Below are 20297 nucleotides of genomic sequence, written 5' to 3'. Positions count from 1 at the left end.
AACACTAACCAAACCGATAACGGAGGTGCCAGTTGGCAAGATAAAGACATAGGATTTACAATCAATCCAAGTAATTCAGCTAATAAAAACAAACAAACAGGAACTTTCACTTCCCCACTAATCCGAATAAGCCCCCAAGATAATAGAAACACTATCGAAACATTAAATGAAACAATAAACAACAGTTACAAAAACGACATATCCCTACTCGAAATTGAAGGAATTACAGAACAGCCAAGCCTAATAGGAAATCTGGACGGAGAAAGTAGCGAAGGAAATTTAACACTCATCTGTGGAAGTCCGGGAAATAAAATGACAAACCAGCAAAATCAAATCCAACCTCTTCGATTACCTCTAAAATACGTAGCAAATTTAATACCAGAATTCGATGGGAAAAACATTTCGGTCATAGAATACATTGAAAAATTAAAGCATGCTAAAAACATTATAACACCCGTAGATGAACCAGGTCTAATCCCGATTCTAAAAATTAAATTAAAAGGAGAAGTATACAAGGCACTAATAAATTCACCGATAAATAACGTAAATGATTTTATTCAAGCAATAAGGTTATTATTCCCATCTACCGAAAACATACACAGTTTAGATGGAAAATTAACGGAATTGACACAAAAACCAGACGAAACAGTACTCAGCTACGGGAATAGATTACAGGAACTAGTAATACAAATTAAAGAATTAAAAAGAATGGAAACAGGCATAAATCAACAAATCATACAGGACTTTGACAGGACGATAAAAAACGACGCAGAAAAAAGCTTTAGAAACGGGTTAAAGCAGGAAATTAGAATAGAGTTAAAGCAGAAAGACGATTTAAACGTCCTTATACAAGAGGCCATCGACATCGAATCGAGGTTAAAGAAACAAAACATACTGAGAGGCGACTCAGCTAGTGTACTATGCAGTCTCGAGAAATATGACACAAACCCAGTAACATACACGTGTCAAATATGCAGAGAGCCAAACCACGAAGCATTATTTTGTAATAACGCGGCATGTGTATACTGTAAAAACAGAGACCACGTATCATACGATTGCAAATTCACCAGAAACAAGATACAGCTTATTTGCAAATATTGTAACACCCAGGGACATTCCATCGACGCATGTAAAATGAATAGATCAAAGGGAAATTATTGCCAATATTGCCAAGTAATGGGCCATACAGTCAGCCAATGCCCATTTATAATTGAATATGAAACATGCTGGAAGTGCAAAGGAAGTGGTCACGATCCAAACACCTGCACAAGACTCCCAAAGATTACAGAACTCTGCGAAATCTGTAATAGTAGGTACCATACAGCTGAAAATTGCCCAACACCTATGTGCCCACTTTGCAGGAAATTGGGCCATACTACAAAACACTGTCCGTTATTGAAAGACAATGGTCTGCAATTAATCATGTGCACAAACTGCAACGAAGAAGGCCATGACGCAGAAGAATGCGAAGGGGCAAGAGTTTTCCAAACAAGGACACACCCAATTAAATACCAAAATCGCAACCAATTGGGTCACTCGTCAGGAGACTACCACGAATTGAGAAACCCTCAACGTAGGTCAAATAACTCGTATGGAGACAATCACAATTTCAACCATAATAATAATAACTTCCAGAGAAAATATAAATACAATGAAAATTTTAACGGCAATAATCACTTCAGAAATAATAATAGCAATGGAAATTTTAATAGCAATAACAACCCCAGAAATAATAATAGCAATAGAGATAACCCGAGACACATGAACGGACCGCGAAAATTTTGTGACTATTGTAAAACCCCAAATCATACAATAAAGGAGTGTAGAAAACTGAAAGCCATTGAACTACGAGCTCAAAAAAGAGATATCTGTTCCTATTGCGAAGAACCAGGACACCAAATAGACGCATGTAGGAAACTTAAAAGCTTGGAGAACAGCGCCGGAAAATTCTGCAACCTTTGCAAAAGTACGAATCATACAACAGAGGAATGCTACAGAAATCAGAATCATCAACAGCACAGAGCGGGAAACGAATAGATTCTTCCTGGAGGGAGCGCACAGGAAGAAGTAACGATGAGCCGCTCGAAACATATAAAATTAACGACAACACAAAACCGAATGAATCAGAACAAGAAAAACCTCCTGAAACAAAACTACCCGACAATCGAAACATAAACGAAAAAAAGATATCAACAAGAATGGCAATGTATTCACTGAGACTGGAAAATCTATTGCAATACATCACAATAGAAAACCCTTACACAAGAGGGGAATGCAACCTACTCATCGATAGCGGTGCACAATTAAATATCATAAAAAAGGACCAGATACCAGCAAACGCAATACTAGAAGATAGGAAAATACTACTTTCAGGCATTACAGATAAACCATTACAAACTCTAGGAGCAACAAAAATACCCATAAATTACCAATATTTTGACTTTCACGTAGCACCAGAAGACTTTTCAATACCTTACGACGGAATATTAGGCATAAAAGTACTCCTAGAACAAAAATTAAGACTAGACGAAGGATACGTAGAAATAAATAACGGAAAATTTGAATTAAGGTCAGGAGAAGCAAATACAAATCACAGATTATCTTCACAAACAGTCGAAACAGTTAAATCGGAATTAACAGATGAGCAGAAATGCTTCATCAACAAGATATTACAGGGCACGACACATGCTAATGACACACTTACAACCGTACATACTGACTCGGAAACACTGCAACAAACAGGAATCAGCGAAAACTCGAGCGACATTGACAATGCAAACCAAGACCTTCCGCAACCGGATAATATGACAGGAGACTCAGACGATAGCTTCAATAACGATATACTACATTTATTAAACATAGTGGACAAATTAAATAACGAACCAAGTAACGTAACAATAAATACGGAACAGACGACGTCAGCAAATCTCGAAGAACATTTAGAAACGGACAACAAATACGCAGGACAGATAATAAACAGTATAAATACAGTACTCGACAGCCACGAAGGAAAGTGCGAAATAGAGTCGTACGACTACACAACATTTCTAACAAAAGTAGACGAAAATACAAGCATCAAATTCAAAAACGAAACTGACCTTTTAGAAAACAAATATAACTATGCAGCATACGATGTAGAAGACATATTGGAAGGATTTCAGGAAACAGGAAACCTACCAGAAATAGACGAAAGCGAAATATTAGAAGTAGGAAAAATCAGTTTTACAGAAAACAAGGAAAATGGTACTGTGACGAAAAGCAAAGAAACGGAAAATCGGCGGGATAAACTTTTAGAAAAAATTCGGCTAAGAAACCTATCCGAAGATAAGGAAGCCATAATGAGAGAATTGATCGAAGAAAATAATGACATATTTTGGTTAGAAGGAGATAAAATAGAGTCCTACAATACGGAACAACATGAAATTAACCTAACGGACGAGAAACCCGTATATGTAAAACAATTTCCCTTGCCACATAAATTAAAAGAAACTGCGGTACAAGAAACGGAAAAATTAATCGCAAACGGTTTTGTCAGACACTCAAAAAGTGCTTTTAACGCCCCAACTTGGGTAGTCAAAAAGAAGGAAACAGCCGAGGGAAAGAAAAGATGGAGACTGGTAATAGACTACAGAAAATTAAACGAAAAAAACGATCCCAGACCCATATCTACTCCCAAATATAACTGAAATCTTCGACCAATTAGGACAGGCAAAACTATATCACGTAGTAGATTTAAAATCAAGCTTCCATCAAATCAAGATGAACCCAAGAGACATACATAAGACAGCTTTCAGCATACATCCATTGGGACGATTTGAATTCAATGTCCTACCTTTCGGATTAAGAAACTCGCCACGAACCTTTCAGAGGGTAATAAACACAGCATTAGGCGATTCAATTGGAAAAATTTGCTTTGTTTTCATCGATGACATCATAATATTTGGAGGAAATTTAGAGGAACTCAACACGAGATTTAACACAGTCGCACAAAAATTAAGAGACGTAAAATTAAAACTTGAGCCCGAAAAATGCGAATTCCTTAAATCGGAAGTATGCTTTCTAGGACACATACTAAGTGGGAAAGGTATAAAACCCGACCCAGCAAAAACAGAAGCTGTACAAAAATTTCCAACTCCTAAGAACGTCAAGAACATAAGAGAATTCTTAGGACTCGCAGGCTACTACAGACGATTCGTAAACAATTTCGCAAAAATTGCAAAACCTTTAACAAGTTTATTGCAAAAAGACACAAAATTTTCCTGGAACACGGAACAGCAAAACGCTTTCATAAAACTCAAGGAAATATTATGCAACGCACCTATACTACAGTACCCCAAATTCGATGAACCATACGTTATCACGACAGACGCATCTAAATACGCCCTATGTGCAGTACTATCGCAAGGAGAAATTGGGAAAGACAGACCAATCGCATACGCATCACGAGTATTACAGGAAGCAGAAATCAAATATGACACCTACGAAAAAGAAGCTCTAGCAATAATGTTCGCAATAAAAACATTTCGAAACTACATTTATGGAAATAAATTTACAATAGTTACAGATCATAAACCACTACTTTGGCTAAAAACAGCCGACAATAATACTAGAGTACAAAAATGGAGATTAAAATTATCGGACTACGAATACGATATAGTTTATAAACCAGGTAAGCAAAACGTGAATGCCGATGCATTATCGAGAAATCCGGTGGACAACGTACACGTGTCCGTTACAACAAGAGCGCAAGGAAAGAAAGATATCAGCAAAAACTCGGCAACCGCGAAAATTCCAAGTCAAGATAAAGTAGAAGACGATCATATAAAGGCCAAAAGGAAAAGGGGTAGACCAAGAAAGGAAGTTCAAGAACAGTCAGGTCAAGAAACAACCGCAAACAGTAGTAGCAATGAAAGAACGGATAAAACAAAAAAAGACAATATAGAAGAACAGGAACAAAAAAATTTAATTTACACGAAAAACTCAATCCAATTTAGAAATGATAACATCGTGCACATAATTACTAAACAGGGCATACCTTTGGATAAAACCACCAATGAGCTAATGAAAACTAAAAATATAAAATAAACCCCAACCTATCGGAAAATGAAGTCGAAATAATAGAAATAAATAATAAAAACCTCTTTGTTTTATGTCTAAACATAGCATCATCATCAGAAATAATAAAACAGAACTTGATAAAACTATTCAATATATTAAAAGATTTACTTATACGAAAAAACATAAAAATTTTCAGCATTTCAAAAGATATTAAAATACTAAATATAAACTGGAACGAAATAGAAGAAATAATAAAAAACACTTTCGATAAAACCGACATTAAAATAATAGTTTGCCTAAATAATATAGAATATGTAAAACCCGAGAACAGAAATAAAATATTTGACCAATTCCACTCTACAAAACTAGGAGGTCATTCAGGTGTAAATAGAACATATAATAGAATAAAAGACAAATTGTTTTGGGAAAATCTAAAACAAGATATTCAAAATAAAATCAAAAAATGCGAGGAATGCCAAAGAAACAAATTAAAAAGAATTAAAACTAGACAACCAATGGTAATAACAGACACACCAATGAAAACTTTCGATAAAATCGCAATGGACATTGTCGGTCCACTCAACGTCACAAAAAATAATAATAAATACATTTTAACCATACAAGACCAATTATCAAAATTTTTAGTAGCAGTACCTTTAAAAGATCAAACAGCAGAATCAGTCGCAGATGCTTTTGTAAAAAAATTTATATGCACTTTTGGCTCACCTAAAATAGTACTTACTGATAGAGGAACAAATTTCACTAGTAAATCATGAAACAAGTTGCAAAAAGATTTAAATTCTCAAAAATCGAAACAACATCTTTTTCACCTCAATCAAACGGATCATTAGAAAGAGCACATCATCCACTTTGCGAATATTTAAAAAATTTTTCAACAAAAAAATGTGAAAGGGGTGAACTTCTAGAGCTAGCGCAATTCAACTATAACACAAGCATTCATTCCGGTCACAATTTCACACCGCATGAACTGGTTTTCGCTTACCCAGCTAGGCTACCTTCGACCGAACCTCTAAAGAAATCAGAACAGTTACCTACACATAACGATTATCTGGAAAACCTAATAAAAAACATGAGAGACATAGCTACTATGGCACGCGAAAATCTAATAGACTCAAAAATGAAATCAAAAGAATACTACGATAGATTCATTAAACCGGTAGAATTTAAAATCGGAGACAAAGTATGGTTACTCAAAGAACCTAAACCGGGAAAATTAGAAAAGGATTGGTATTTAGGGCCATACGAAATACTAAAAATAGGTGATAACAATAATATAACAATCAATTACAAAGGAAAGCCAAAAACAGTTCACGCGAACAAATTAAGCATTCAGCAGCACAGGAAATAACATAAGCCTTCTTTCTAGGAAAAGAGCCGACAATGAAGTTAATTCTATTAATTTATATCAGCACATTCAAAATTAGCCAAGCAATAATCGGGTTTGATTGCGGCGCAACGAACCCGATCGTATCGACATACTCTTTACTGGACACCGGAGAATGCGACTTCCACCATGCAGACGTTAGCATAACCAACACAACAATACGACTCCTACAATTAGCGGAATTCAGAACGGCTCCAATCATACTATGCAAAATAGAGATCCAACGCACAATCTTCCGATGCGGAATGTTCAGCCACTTAGTACCAGTAGAAAATGCGATACAAGAATACCTTCTAGACATAAGCCATGAAAACTGTAAATCCATACACAACACCGGAATATTTAGATACGATAATTTTCACACAATCGCGAATTTAAAAGTAAATTCAACGAAATCCGTAGGAATAAGTCTAGCAGGAAATGCAATAGAGAGCTCGTGTACAGGAGCGTCCTATTCCGATAGCTACGGAACATGGAATAAAGTATATGTACAAGGTCTTATAAAAATTACATTAATAGAATACACCGCGCAAGTTAGCCTTAATAATGATAAATTACGTTTAGCATCAGGAACAATTTGTAAATTTTCGGATGAACACTGTATTGACATGGAAGGCGGACATACCTTCTGGTCAGCGCTACCGAGAGAGGATTGTCTTAAAACTAAATTCGACGTATTATACCGAGGTCCGGTAACAAAACTAACAGCTAAAAATCGCGAAACATTATACACAATAGAAACAACCGACATCTCATTCGCGCTAGCAGCGAAAGGAAACATCGAAACCTGCAACAGAATATTAACAAAAACTGAACACCCAAAATTAATTATATACGAAAGATCACAAAATAACATACTATTCGATAACGACGCACAGCCATCAAAAGAAATACTAAATTTAGACATTCTCACTTACACTAATTCAAAATTCGTATATGTAGAAAAAACACTTCAGGGCTCAAATACAAAATTTATATTTAGATATTTTAAGTGAAAAATGCAAACTAGAAAGAAAAACAATCTACAATTCTCTATCCATAGCCTCTATTTCACCAGACGAATTTGCGTACATTTAATGGAAAAACCGGGATATATTGCTAGGATTGCAGGAGAGGTGGTACACATCATAAAATGCACGCCAAAGGAAGTGCAATTAATCCACACAGATAAATGCTATACGCAATTACCAGTAACCTCAGGAAACCAAACACGATTCCTGACACCGAAAACACACATATTAATGAAGTCAGGAACTCAGATAGAATGTAACACAATCATTCCACAATATTACAAAATAAACAACAATTGGATATCACTAACACCAACACCAAGACAAGCGCAAAATCCAGGAATTCTAAAACCTAACACAAATATTTCCTGGGAATACAAAGAAATAAATTCACTAGCATCAAGCGGAATTTATTCACAAGAAGACCTCCAAGAACTCCAACAACACATCATGTTCCCCTTAGAAAAATCAGCCTTGCTGAATACAATAGCGAGGGGCATGCTAGGAGAAGAAAGCGTACAAGGAGGACTAATCAACAATCTTTTTACGGAAAACACGCTATCCCACATCGCAGAAAATACGTGGAATAAATTCATGGAAAAATTCATCAAATTCGGTTCAATTAGCTCTGCAGTAATAATGATCCTTATAATCATTCATATCTGCAAGCTAATAATTGACACAATTATAAGAGGATACACACTGCATACATTATATGGCTAGTCCCTACACCTATTGGCAGCCATCTTTAGTTCAATTACATACTTATTGGTAACATTAAAGAACAATAAAAACATCAAAAGGCTCCCAAGACGAAAACGCCTAACGAAAAACGAAGACATCGAATTGAACGAAATAAAGATAGAGCAACCAAACAGCCTAAAATGGGGGATATCACCGCCTATCCCACAACGACCACCTGCACTCAGAGCACCTACAGTCAAACCACCCGAAATTAAACCACCACAACCAATAAAACAAGAAAGAATACAGGTTTTTACGCTAGAAGCATGAAACTAAACAAACGCAACGCAAAGGGGAACGCAAGGAACACGCATAAATAAACACACGCGAACTTTAAACAAAATAAAAATTTATTCAAAAAAAAAAAAAAAAAAAAAATGAAAAGTAACAAAATTCACAAAGTAGTAACATACAATAGAAAGCTTACAATAAAGGTTAATTAAAAATACGATTGGAAAGGGAAAGGAAGTGGAGGACACAGTGAACAACAAGTTATAATCAAAGGATTTATTCAAAAAAAATAATAATAATAGTAATAATATATAATTATAAAAGAAATCCTTCATTCAACAATAAAAGCAAAAAGTTGGGCAGTTCACTCCTGCTCGAATAAGGGGGCGATGTTCAACATTCGGTCCTCATCCCACTCGTATAATTCTTCAAGGTACCGCCGAAAATTGCAGCGATACTCTCGTACCGTCCGCTTATACGCCAAATTTATCATTCCATGGCACCATATGAAGCGGCCATCAGTACGCTGAAGAAGAAAAAAAAAGGTCATTAACAACAATAATGAATAAACAAAATAAAAGACCACTTACCCATGATGCGAACACCTCCTTCCTAGGCCTTGATAAATCCATAAACACGGGGAATGGTATGAATGTCATATTGACTTTTAGCGCGGCGTTAGGACGGAAATGGCAGGCAGAACAAAATTTTTCGTTCAAGTGACGATACTATCCGATCGAACGGATATATATATCAATTACCCCACCAGGTGCACAAAAATTTCTAAGTAAATACAGGACGTTAAACCGATGAAGCACTCAATAATACTCGGAACCAGCGCATGCAAAACATCGCTGTCTCAGCGCATACCCGCCACAATAGAGGATCTAAGAATTACCAATTTCATTCTAGAAACCTTGAATTTAAAAGTTAATAAAGAAGCCCCGAAGTGTCGGTCTACAATATTATTCAGTACACGCACTATATGTAGTTCCGCTACGCACCCCTACCGCCTCAATCTCAGCGGGGAGGGAAGTAAATGGCCATCCGAAAACCATTTACTCTTTGTAACATACCAATTCGTAAACGCAAAGAAATATTAGCAAAAAAAATTTTACCCAGCGCAACAAATTCACACCAACTAACAAATATTGTAATTACACTCACCTTAAAATTGTAAAACTCATCTAACTCATAAAACCGCAAACTATGAATTTGGATAACACAATCGCTTAAAGAAAATTTTCTTTCCAGATTTATTTGTTGATATCGTACCGATATGCAACAATCTAGGCGGCCAGGTGTCACGTCCTGTGACGCATTCTTTAAAATTTCTATTTCGCCACCCAAACTCTTTAAGCCGCTATTTCGCGACCTAAATTCTTTAAGCTTATATTTCGCTATACAGATTCTTTAAACTTACATTTCGCGATACAAATTCTTTGAACTTCTATTGCACCATCCAAATTCATCGCTCCGCAAAAATTCTGAGTGAGCAACTCAGCCGGGTCGTCGTACGGCGAGAACGCTGACGATCCGGACGAGGTGGTTCACCCGAATTGCCAAATCAAAAGTCGACCTCATTAATCAATATATAATAACGAGACCAAACCGCCCGCACACAGACCAACTATAGTACAGAACTCGTATCAGATCATATTTAGTGCAGACTCAAAAGTCATCGCGACCCGATCACTTCCGTGAAACTCGCTCAGAATCGGCCAGTCCGTTAACGCGAATCCGGATTTTATTCTAACACGCGTACAAAATCCGCAAAATACGACTCTGCTACGGGACCCAGAGACCCGACAGAGCAACTCGTCATTTGTAAAGCACGCGCAAGTTAAGAACTGTACGTAAGACCAATAAACATTTGTTGTGCTCGGAAGTGTGTGAACTTCAATTAAACGTCTGCCCTACTGTCTACATCCACCAGGACGACTTATTTCTACAGGTATCCTCGCCCAGCGAAAGGTAAGTAAGAACCTCTACCTAACTAACAACGTAGATTAAATCATACAAAAGTACGCGGAGAACTCAGTGAGAGGGAGAACTTCACGACTTTACTATATCTAATGTAGATATAGTAATAATGATATTGTTATTAGATGTACATTGCTCTCTGGGAATAAATCAGTATATTACATTACTGCTGATGTAGATATATTAAAAATGATATTGTTATTAAATGTATATTACATATCTAATGTAGATATAGTAATAACGATACTGTTATTATATGTAAATTGATCTGTGGGAAGGTATCAGTATATTACATTATATCTAATGTAGATATAGTAATAACGATACAGTTATTATATGTACATTCCAACAGCCTGCTCCGCATCCTACTCCTTCGGCAGTGGCGCAGCCACTAGGGGCCTTGCTGCAACAACTCCGCAGTCTAGTCGCGGAGATGACCGCAGCCACCGCCAAGCACCGTAATGTTGCTGTGGCAATCAAAAACGGTCTGCCGCGGCTGGTTGAGATTGCGGACGCCATCGAAGCGGCCCAGTCCGCACAGGCGACCCTAGAAGCGGGCGGCCGTAAACGGACGCGGGAGGAGAGGACCAGCCCCGCGTCCCAGCCATCCCCAGCCGAGAAGAGGCTGAAGGATGGCGCGGAGGGGTGGAACGTGGTGGCTCGGAGGAAGCCGAAACCCACCGCTCCTCCAACCAGGACCATGACCGCCTCTGCCACGACAAAACAGCCGGCCTCTGCCTCCCCTGAGGCAGCAAAACGCAAGAAGAAGAGGAGGCCGAGGCGGAATCGGCGCTCAGCTGCACTGGCGGTAAAGCCGGCTGAGGGCACCAGCTACGCCGATGTAGTGGCGAAGCTGCGCGCCACGGTAAAACCGGAGGAGGCCGGGGTGGAAATTAAAGCCATCCGGCAGACTAGGAGCGGTGAGGTGCTCCTCGAGCTCGGAGGGGCGGCAAAGCCCGAGCAGAAGGCCTCGTTTAGCGAGGGTTTGAAGGGTGCCCTGGGCAAGGCGGGATCCGTCCGGCGGATGGAGCCCAAAGAAACTATCGAGCTGAGGGACCTCGACTGCCTCACCACAGCTGGGGAGGTGGAAGAGGCCCTCAGGGTAGAATTGGGCGACTCCGCCGTAGTCACGCGAGTCCACGTGACAAAGGAGAACGCCCGGGGCCAAAAGCTCGCGATAGTCGAGCTCGAGGAGCGGGCGGCAGCCAGACTCCTGGACTGCGGTCGTCTACGGGTCGGCATGGTCATATCCCGACCCAGAAAGAGGACCACGGTAATGAGGTGCTTCAGGTGCCTGGGCTACGGGCACTTGGCACGTGGCTGTCGGGGCCCTGATCGGCAGAATAACTGCTACCGATGCGGGGATAAGGGGCATGCGGCCAATGGCTGTCAGAAGACCCCGAGGTGTGCGGTCTGCGCGGACCACGGTCTCAAAGGCGCAGACCTGCAGCACGGTTTAGGGTCCGGCGTCTGCAAGGCGTACCGCGACGCCTTAGCCGAAGCCAAGAAACGTAATGGCTAAGGTGCTCCAGGGCAACCTTAACCGGAGCCGAGTCGCGGACGCCCTTCTCGAGCAGCTGCGGCGAGAGCAGGAGATTGATATTCTCCTGCTCAGTGAACCGTACCGCGCTCGAGAAGGACCAACGTGGTTTGCCGACACGTTAGGAACCGCTGCGATCTGGATCCCGGATCTTTCCAAATTCCGAGTACAGGCGCACGGGGCAGGCGCCGGATTCGTCTGGGTAAAGGGCGAGGGGGTGACGCTGGTGAGCGTGTACCTCTCCCCTAACGACCGCATCGCCGATTTCCGCGAGAAGATTGAAGCCCTCGAAGACACCATCCTGGGAATGGAGGGCGGATGTGTTGTCGGAGGGGACTTCAACGCGAAGGCGGTCGAGTGGGGAATGCCCAGACCGGACACCAGGGGAAGGCTGGTTGTTGAACTGGCGGCCCGCCGGAACCTGGAGATCCTCAACCGAGGGTCGTCCACGACCTTCCGGAGGTTTGGTTATCAGGAGACCATCATCGACATCACGATGGCTTCTGAGGATGTCGCCCCCCGTGTCGATGACTGGAGAGTCATTGAGGACTACACGGGGAGTGATCACCAGTATGTGGTTTTCCGGATAGCCGGGAAAAGAAGTCGGAGCAAGGTTCCACCCCCTGTACGAGGGTGGAACCTCCAAACCCTCAAGAAGGAGGTTTTCGAAGAGGCCCTCCAAGTCGGGATGCAGAACATTTCGCAGCCCGACGGAGGGCCGTGGACCCGGTTATCGTTGGAGCGGTTCGTCGATGCAACCATGGACGCCATCCATAAGGCGTGCGACGCGTCGATGAGCCGCGGAAAGCCACGCAGTGCCAAACGGCCTGCTTACTGGTGGTCGAGCGATATCGCCGACCTCCGGGGGGACTGCCATCGTCTGCGGAGAGCAGCCCAGCGCGCTAGGCGCACCACCGATGGAGAGGCCCTGTGGGAATCCTACAGGGCCAAGCGCCGCGAGCTCCGCCACGCTATTCGCGTAAACCAGCGGCGCTGCTGGGAGGACCTCCGCGAGGAGGTCAACCGTGATCCGTGGGGTCTAGGGTACCGTATTGTGCGTCGCAAGATTGGTGCCCAAAACGGCCCCGCGGTGTTACCCGCAGACGAGGCATCGGCGATCGTGGACGCCCTCTTTCCGGACCACCCGGCAAGAACGCGACAACCAACGGGGCTGCAGGTGGAGGAGTTCCCCCCCTTCACCATGCAGGAGATGCAGGATGCAGCCCGGACCTTCCGCAACAGGAAAGCCCCGGGCCCAGATGGCATTCCAGCAGAGGTCGTGAAGCTGGCAGTTCAGCTTCAACCACGACCGATGCTGGAATTGCTAAACGCATGTCTGGGTTCCGGTCTTTGGCCGACCCGATGGAAAGTGCAACGCCTCGCGCTGATCAACAAGGGGAAGGGGCAGCTTACCGGTCCGTCCGCATACCGCCCTATATGTATGCTGGACACGGCCGGTAGGCTGCTGGAGAAAATGATTAGGCCCCGGCTCCTAGAAGCTTTCCGGGAGGCGGGCGATCTATCGGATCGGTAATACGGCTTTAGACGCGGAAGGTCCACAGTCGACGCCGTACGGGTGGTCCTGGATGCCGCCGATAAGGCGGAATCCGGCAACCGGCACAGCTGGCGTGTCGTCCTCGTAGCCACGCTCGACGTCAGGAACGCCTTCAACTCAGTGAGTTGGGCGGGGATACTCGCGGCCCTGAAGAACACCTTCCAGGTGCCAGACTATCTCCTTCGTATTATGGAGGATTACTTCTCTGACCGTGTCTTGGTCTACGACACGGTCGAGGGGAGACGGAGGAGAAAAGTCTCTGCAGGAGTGGCCCAGGGGTCCATCTTAGGACCGGACCTCTGGAACGCGTTCTACGACGCCATCCTACGGATCGAGTTCCCCAGCGAGGCGTTCCTGGTGGGCTACGCGGACGACATAGCGGTAGTTATTGTCGCCCGCGACACGGAGTGCGCGCAGTTTGGCCTTAATCAGGTCATGAGGCGGATCGAGAGGTGGATGAATGACGCGGGTCTTCGTTTAGCTACGGAGAAGACCGAGCTCGTCGTCCTGTCAAGGCGAAGGATCCCCACAGAGATACCTTTTAAAGTGGGGATCCACACCATCATCGCCTAGGCCGCCGTTAGTTACCTGGGGGTCCTGCTTGACAGCAAGCGGACCTTCTGGGCACAGATATGGCAGGCGGCCGACAGGGCGGCGGCAACCGCCTCGTCCCTCGCCCGCCTCATGGCGAACATCGGAGGCCCAAGGCCGGCGAAGCGGAGGCTGCTCATTACCTCCGTAGAATCCGTACTCCTGTACGGCGCGGAGATCTGGGCTGGAGCCCTCCGCTTCGAAAAGTACCGCCGCAGACTAGCGGCGGTTCAAAGGAGGTGCGCGCTCCGGGTGGCTAGTTCCTACAGAACTGTCGCGGAGCCAGCTGTGTTGGTGATAGCTGGAATGCTGCCCATAGACCTGCTTGCCCACGAGCGCAAGCAGGTCTACGAGGCGAAGAGGAGCGGCCAGGACACGGTTGATGCGAAGAGGGTGGCTCGAGAGGCCACCCTGCATCGCTGGCAGCAGCGTTGGATGGAAGAGGCAAGGGGGCGCTGGACGGCTAGTCTAATTCCAAGCCTCGCCCCCTGGCTCAATAGGAAACACGGCGAGGTGGACTACTACCTTACCCAATTTCTGAGCGGGCACGGGTACTTCCGTGCGTACCTGTTCAGGATGGGTAAGGCCACCTCGCCAATGTGCGGTTATGGCTGCCAGGATGCAGGGGACAGTGCCGAGCACACCCTCTTCCGATGCGGACGCTGGGCGGCCGAGAGAAATGCCCTCCAGCAGGAGGTTGGCCCCATCACCCCCGACAACATCGTGGGAGTGATGCTGCAGACATTGCAGACCTGGAGCGCCGTCGCCAATTATGTGCGACGGTTACTCCAGCGGAAGAAGAAGGAGGAGAGTCGGTGGAATCCCCTAAATACAGTCTAGGGAATGAAACCGACAAGTTGAAGTAGCTCCTCACAGGCCACCTTCTGTTGTGAGGGCATTCGAAGAGCAACGCGCGGAAACACGCGCAACAGGCGACTCCCCCCCGAAGTAATGTGATAAACAGTTCCGGGGGGGACTAAAGTCGCATAAAGAGTTTGCGGTTTTTTAGTGGGTAGGAATCCCACATACCCCGAGGCACGTGGTCCGCCCTGGGGATCTTGAACACCGGAAGATTTCTCCGCAGTTTCCCTTCAACAAAACAAAAAAAAAAAAAAATTATATGTACATTGATCTGTGGGAAGGTATCAGTATATTCCATTGTATCCAATGTAGATATAGTCATAATGATATTGTTATTAAATGTACATTGGTCTGTGGGAATAAATCAGTATATTACATTACATCTGATGTACATATATTAATAATGATATTGTTATTAAATGTATATTACATATCAAATGGAGATATAGTAATAACGATACTTCCATTATATGTACATTGATCGGTGGGAAGGGATCATTATATTACATTATATCTAATGTAGATATAGTAATTTTGATATTGTTATTAAATGTACACTGGTCTGCGGGATTAAATCAGTATATTACATTACATCTGATGCAGATATAGTAATAATGATATTGTTATTAAATGTATATTACATATCTAATGTAGATATAGTAATAACGAAGCTGTTATTATATGTACATTGATCTGTGAGAAGGGATCAGTATATTACATTATATCTAATGTTGATATAGTAATAACGAAACTGTTATTATATGTACATTGGTCTGTGGGAATAAATCAGTATATTAAATTTCATCTGATGTAGATATAGTAATAATGATATTGTTATTAAATGTATATTACATATCAAATGGAGATATAGTAATAACGATACTGCCATTATATGTACATTGATCTGTGGGATTAAATCATTATATTACATTATATCTGATGTAGATATAGTAATAATGATATTGTTATTAAATGTACATTGGTCTGTGGGATTAAATCAGTATATTAAATTTCATCTGATGTAGATATAGTAATAATGATATTGTTATTAAATGTATATTACATATCTAATGTAGATGTAGTAATAACGATACTGTTATTATATGTACATTGATCTGTGTGAAGGTATCAGTATATTACATTATATCTAATGTAGATATAGTAATAACGAAACTGTTATTATATGTACATTGGTCTGTGGGAATAAATCAGTATATTAAATTACATCTGATGTAGATATAGTAATCATGATATTTTTATTAGATGTATATTACATATCTAATGTAGATATAGTAATAACGATACTGTTATTGTATGTACATTGATCTGTGGGAAGGCATCAGTATATTACATTATATCCAATGTCGATATAGTATAAATGATACTGTTATTCAATGTACATTGATCTGTGGGGAGGGATCAGTATATTGCAGGAGATCTAATTCAGATATAGTAATAACGATACTGCCATTATATGTACATTCATCGGTGGGAAGGGATCATTATATTACATTATATCCAATGTAGATATAGTAATAATGATATTGTTATTAAATGTACATTGGTCTGTGGGAATAAATCAGTATATTACATTACATCTGATGTAGATATATTAATAATGATATTGTTATTAAATGTATGTTACATATCAAGTGGAGATATAGTAATAACGATACTGCCATTATATGTACATTGATCGGTGGGAAGGGATCATTATATAACATTATATCTAATGTAGATATAGTAATAATGATATTGTTATTAAATGTACATTGATCTGTGGGATTAAATCAGTATATTAAATTTCATCTGATGTAGATATATTAATAATGATATTGTTATTAAATGTATATTACATTTCAAATGCAGATATAGTAGTAACGATACTGTTATTATATGTACATTGATCTGTGGGAAGGTATCAGTGTATTACATTATATCTATTGTAGATATAGTAATAACGAAACTGTTATTATATGTACATGGATCTGTGGGTAGAGATCAGTATATTACATTATATCTAATGTAGATATAGTAATAATGATATTGTTATTAAATGTACATTGGTCTGTGGGAAAAAATCAGTATATTACATTACATCTGATGTAGATATAGTAATAATGATATAGTTATTAAATATACATTGTTCTGTGGGATTAAATCAGTATATTAAATTTCATCTGATGTAGCTATAGTAATAATGATATTGTTATTAAATGTATATTACATATCAAATGCAGATATAGTAGTAACGATACTGTTATTATATGTACATTGATCTGTGGGAAGGTATCAGTATATTACATTGTATGCAATGTATATATAGTAATAATGATATTGTTATTAAATGTACATTGGTCTGTGGGAATAAATCAGTATATTACATTACATCTGATGTAGATATAGTAATAATGATATTGTTATTAAATGTATATTACATATCAAATGGAGATATAGTAATAACGATACTGCCATTATATGTACATTGATCGGGGGGAAGAGATCATTACATTACATTATATCTAATGTAGATATAGTAATAATGATATTGTTATTAAATGTACATTGGTCTGTGTGATTAAATCAGTACATTACATTTCATCTGATGTAGATATAGTATTAATGATATTGTTATTAGATGTATATTACATATCTAATGTAGATATAGTAATAACGATACTGTTATTGTATGTACATTGGTCTGTGGGAAGGTATCAGTATATTACATTGTATCCAATGTAGATACAGTAATAATGATATTGTTATTAATGTACATTGGGCTGTGGGAATAAATCAGTATATTAACTTTCATCTGATGTAGATATATTAATAATGATATTGTTATTAAATGTATATTACATATCTAATGTAGATATAGTAATAACAATACTGTTATTATATGTAAATTGATCTGTGGGAAGGTATCAGTATATTACATTATATCTATTGTAGATATAGTAATAACGAAACTGTTATTATATGTACATCGATCTGTGGGAAGGTATCAGTATATTACATTGTATCCAATGTAGATATAGTAATAATGATATTGTTATTAACTGTATATTGGTCTGTGGGAATAAATCAGTATATTACATTACATCTGATGTAGATATATTAATAATGATATTGTTATTAAATGTATATTACATATCTAATGTAGATATAGCAATAACGATACTGTTATTATATGTACATTGATCTGTGTGAAGGTATCAGTATATTACATTGTATCCCATGTAGATATAGTAATAATGATATTGTTATTGAATGTACATTGGTCTGTGGGATTAAATCAGTATATTAAATTTCATCTGATGTAGATATAGTAATAATGATATTGTAATTAAATGTATATTACATATCTAATGTAGATATAGTAATAACGATACTGTTATTATATGTACATTGATCTGTGGGAAGGTATCAGTATATTACACTGTATCCAATGTAGATATAGTAATAATGATATTGTTATTAAATGTACATTGGTCTGTGGGAATAAATCAGTATATTACATTACATCTGATGCAGATATATTAATAATGATATTGTTATTAAATGTATATTACATATCAAATGGAGATATAGTAATAACGATACTGCCATTATATGTACATTGATCGGTGGGAAGGGATCATTATATTAGATTATATCTAATGTAGATACAGTAATAATGATATTGTTATTAAATGTACATTGGTCTGTGGGATTAAATCAGTATATTACATTTCATCTGATGTAGATATAGTAATAATGATATTGTTATTAAATGTATATTACATATCTAATGTAGATATAGTAATAACGATACTGTTATCGTATGTACATTGATCTGTGGGAAGGTATCAGTATATTACATTATATCTATTGTAGATACATTTAATAACGGTATCATTTATACTATATCTACATTAGATATGTAATATACATTTAACAACAGTATCATTATTACTATATCTGCATTAGATCTGCTGCAATATACTGATTCCTTCCCACAGATCAATGTACATTGAGTAACAGTACCATTTATACTATATCTACATTGGATATAATGTAATATACCGATCCCTTCCCACAGATCAATGTAATTTTGGTAACAATATAATTATTACTATATCTACATTAGATATAATGTAATATACTGATCCCTTCCCACAGATCAATGTACATATAATAACAGTTTCGTTATTACTATATCTACATTAGATATGTAATATACATTTAATAACAATATCATTATTACTATATCTACATCAGATGAAATGTAATACACTGATTAATAACACAGACCAATGTACACTTAATAACAATACCGTTATTACTATGTCTACATCAGATGTAATTTAATATACTGATTTAATCCCACAGATCAATGTACATATAATAACAGTTTCGTTATTACTATATCTACATTAGATATAATGTAATATAATGGTCACATCCCACCGATCAATGTACATATAATGGCAGTATCGTTATTTCTATATCTACATTTGATATTTAATATACATTTAATAACAATATCATTATTAATATATCTACATCAGATGTAATGTAATATACTGATTTATTCCCACAGACCAATGTACATTTAATAACAATATCATACTATATCTACATTGGATACAATGTAATATACTGATACCTTCCCACAGATCAATGTACATACAATAACAGTATCGTTATTACTATATCTACATTAGATATGTAATATACATTTAATAGCAATATCATTATTACTATATCTGCATTAGATCTGCTGCAATATACTGATTCCTTCCCACAGATCAATGTACATTGAATAACAGTATCATTTATACTATATCTACATTGGATATAATGTAATATACTGATACCTTCCCACAGATCAATATACATATAATAACAGTATCGTTATTACCTTATCTACATTAGATATGTAATATACATTTAATAACAATATCATTATTAATATATCTACATCAGATGTAATATAATATACTGATTTATTCCCACAGACCAATGTACATTTAATAACAATATCATTATTACAATATTTTCATTAGATATAATGTAATATACTGATCACCTTCCACCGATCGATGTATATATAATGGCAGTATCGTTATTACTATATGTGCATTAGGTCTGCTGCAATATACTGATTCCTTCCACAGATCAATGTACATTGAATAACAGTATCATTTATAATATATCTACATTGGATATAATGTAATATACTGATGCCTTCCCACAGATCAATGTAATTGTGGTAACAACATCATTATTACTATATCTACATTCCATATAATGTAATATACTGATCCCTATCCACAG

Source organism: Osmia bicornis, unplaced genomic scaffold (genome assembly GCF_907164935.1).
Source record: "Osmia bicornis bicornis unplaced genomic scaffold, iOsmBic2.1, whole genome shotgun sequence".
NCBI classification, from domain to species: domain Eukaryota; kingdom Metazoa; phylum Arthropoda; class Insecta; order Hymenoptera; family Megachilidae; genus Osmia; species Osmia bicornis.
Note: the sequence above shows the minus strand (reverse complement) of the source record.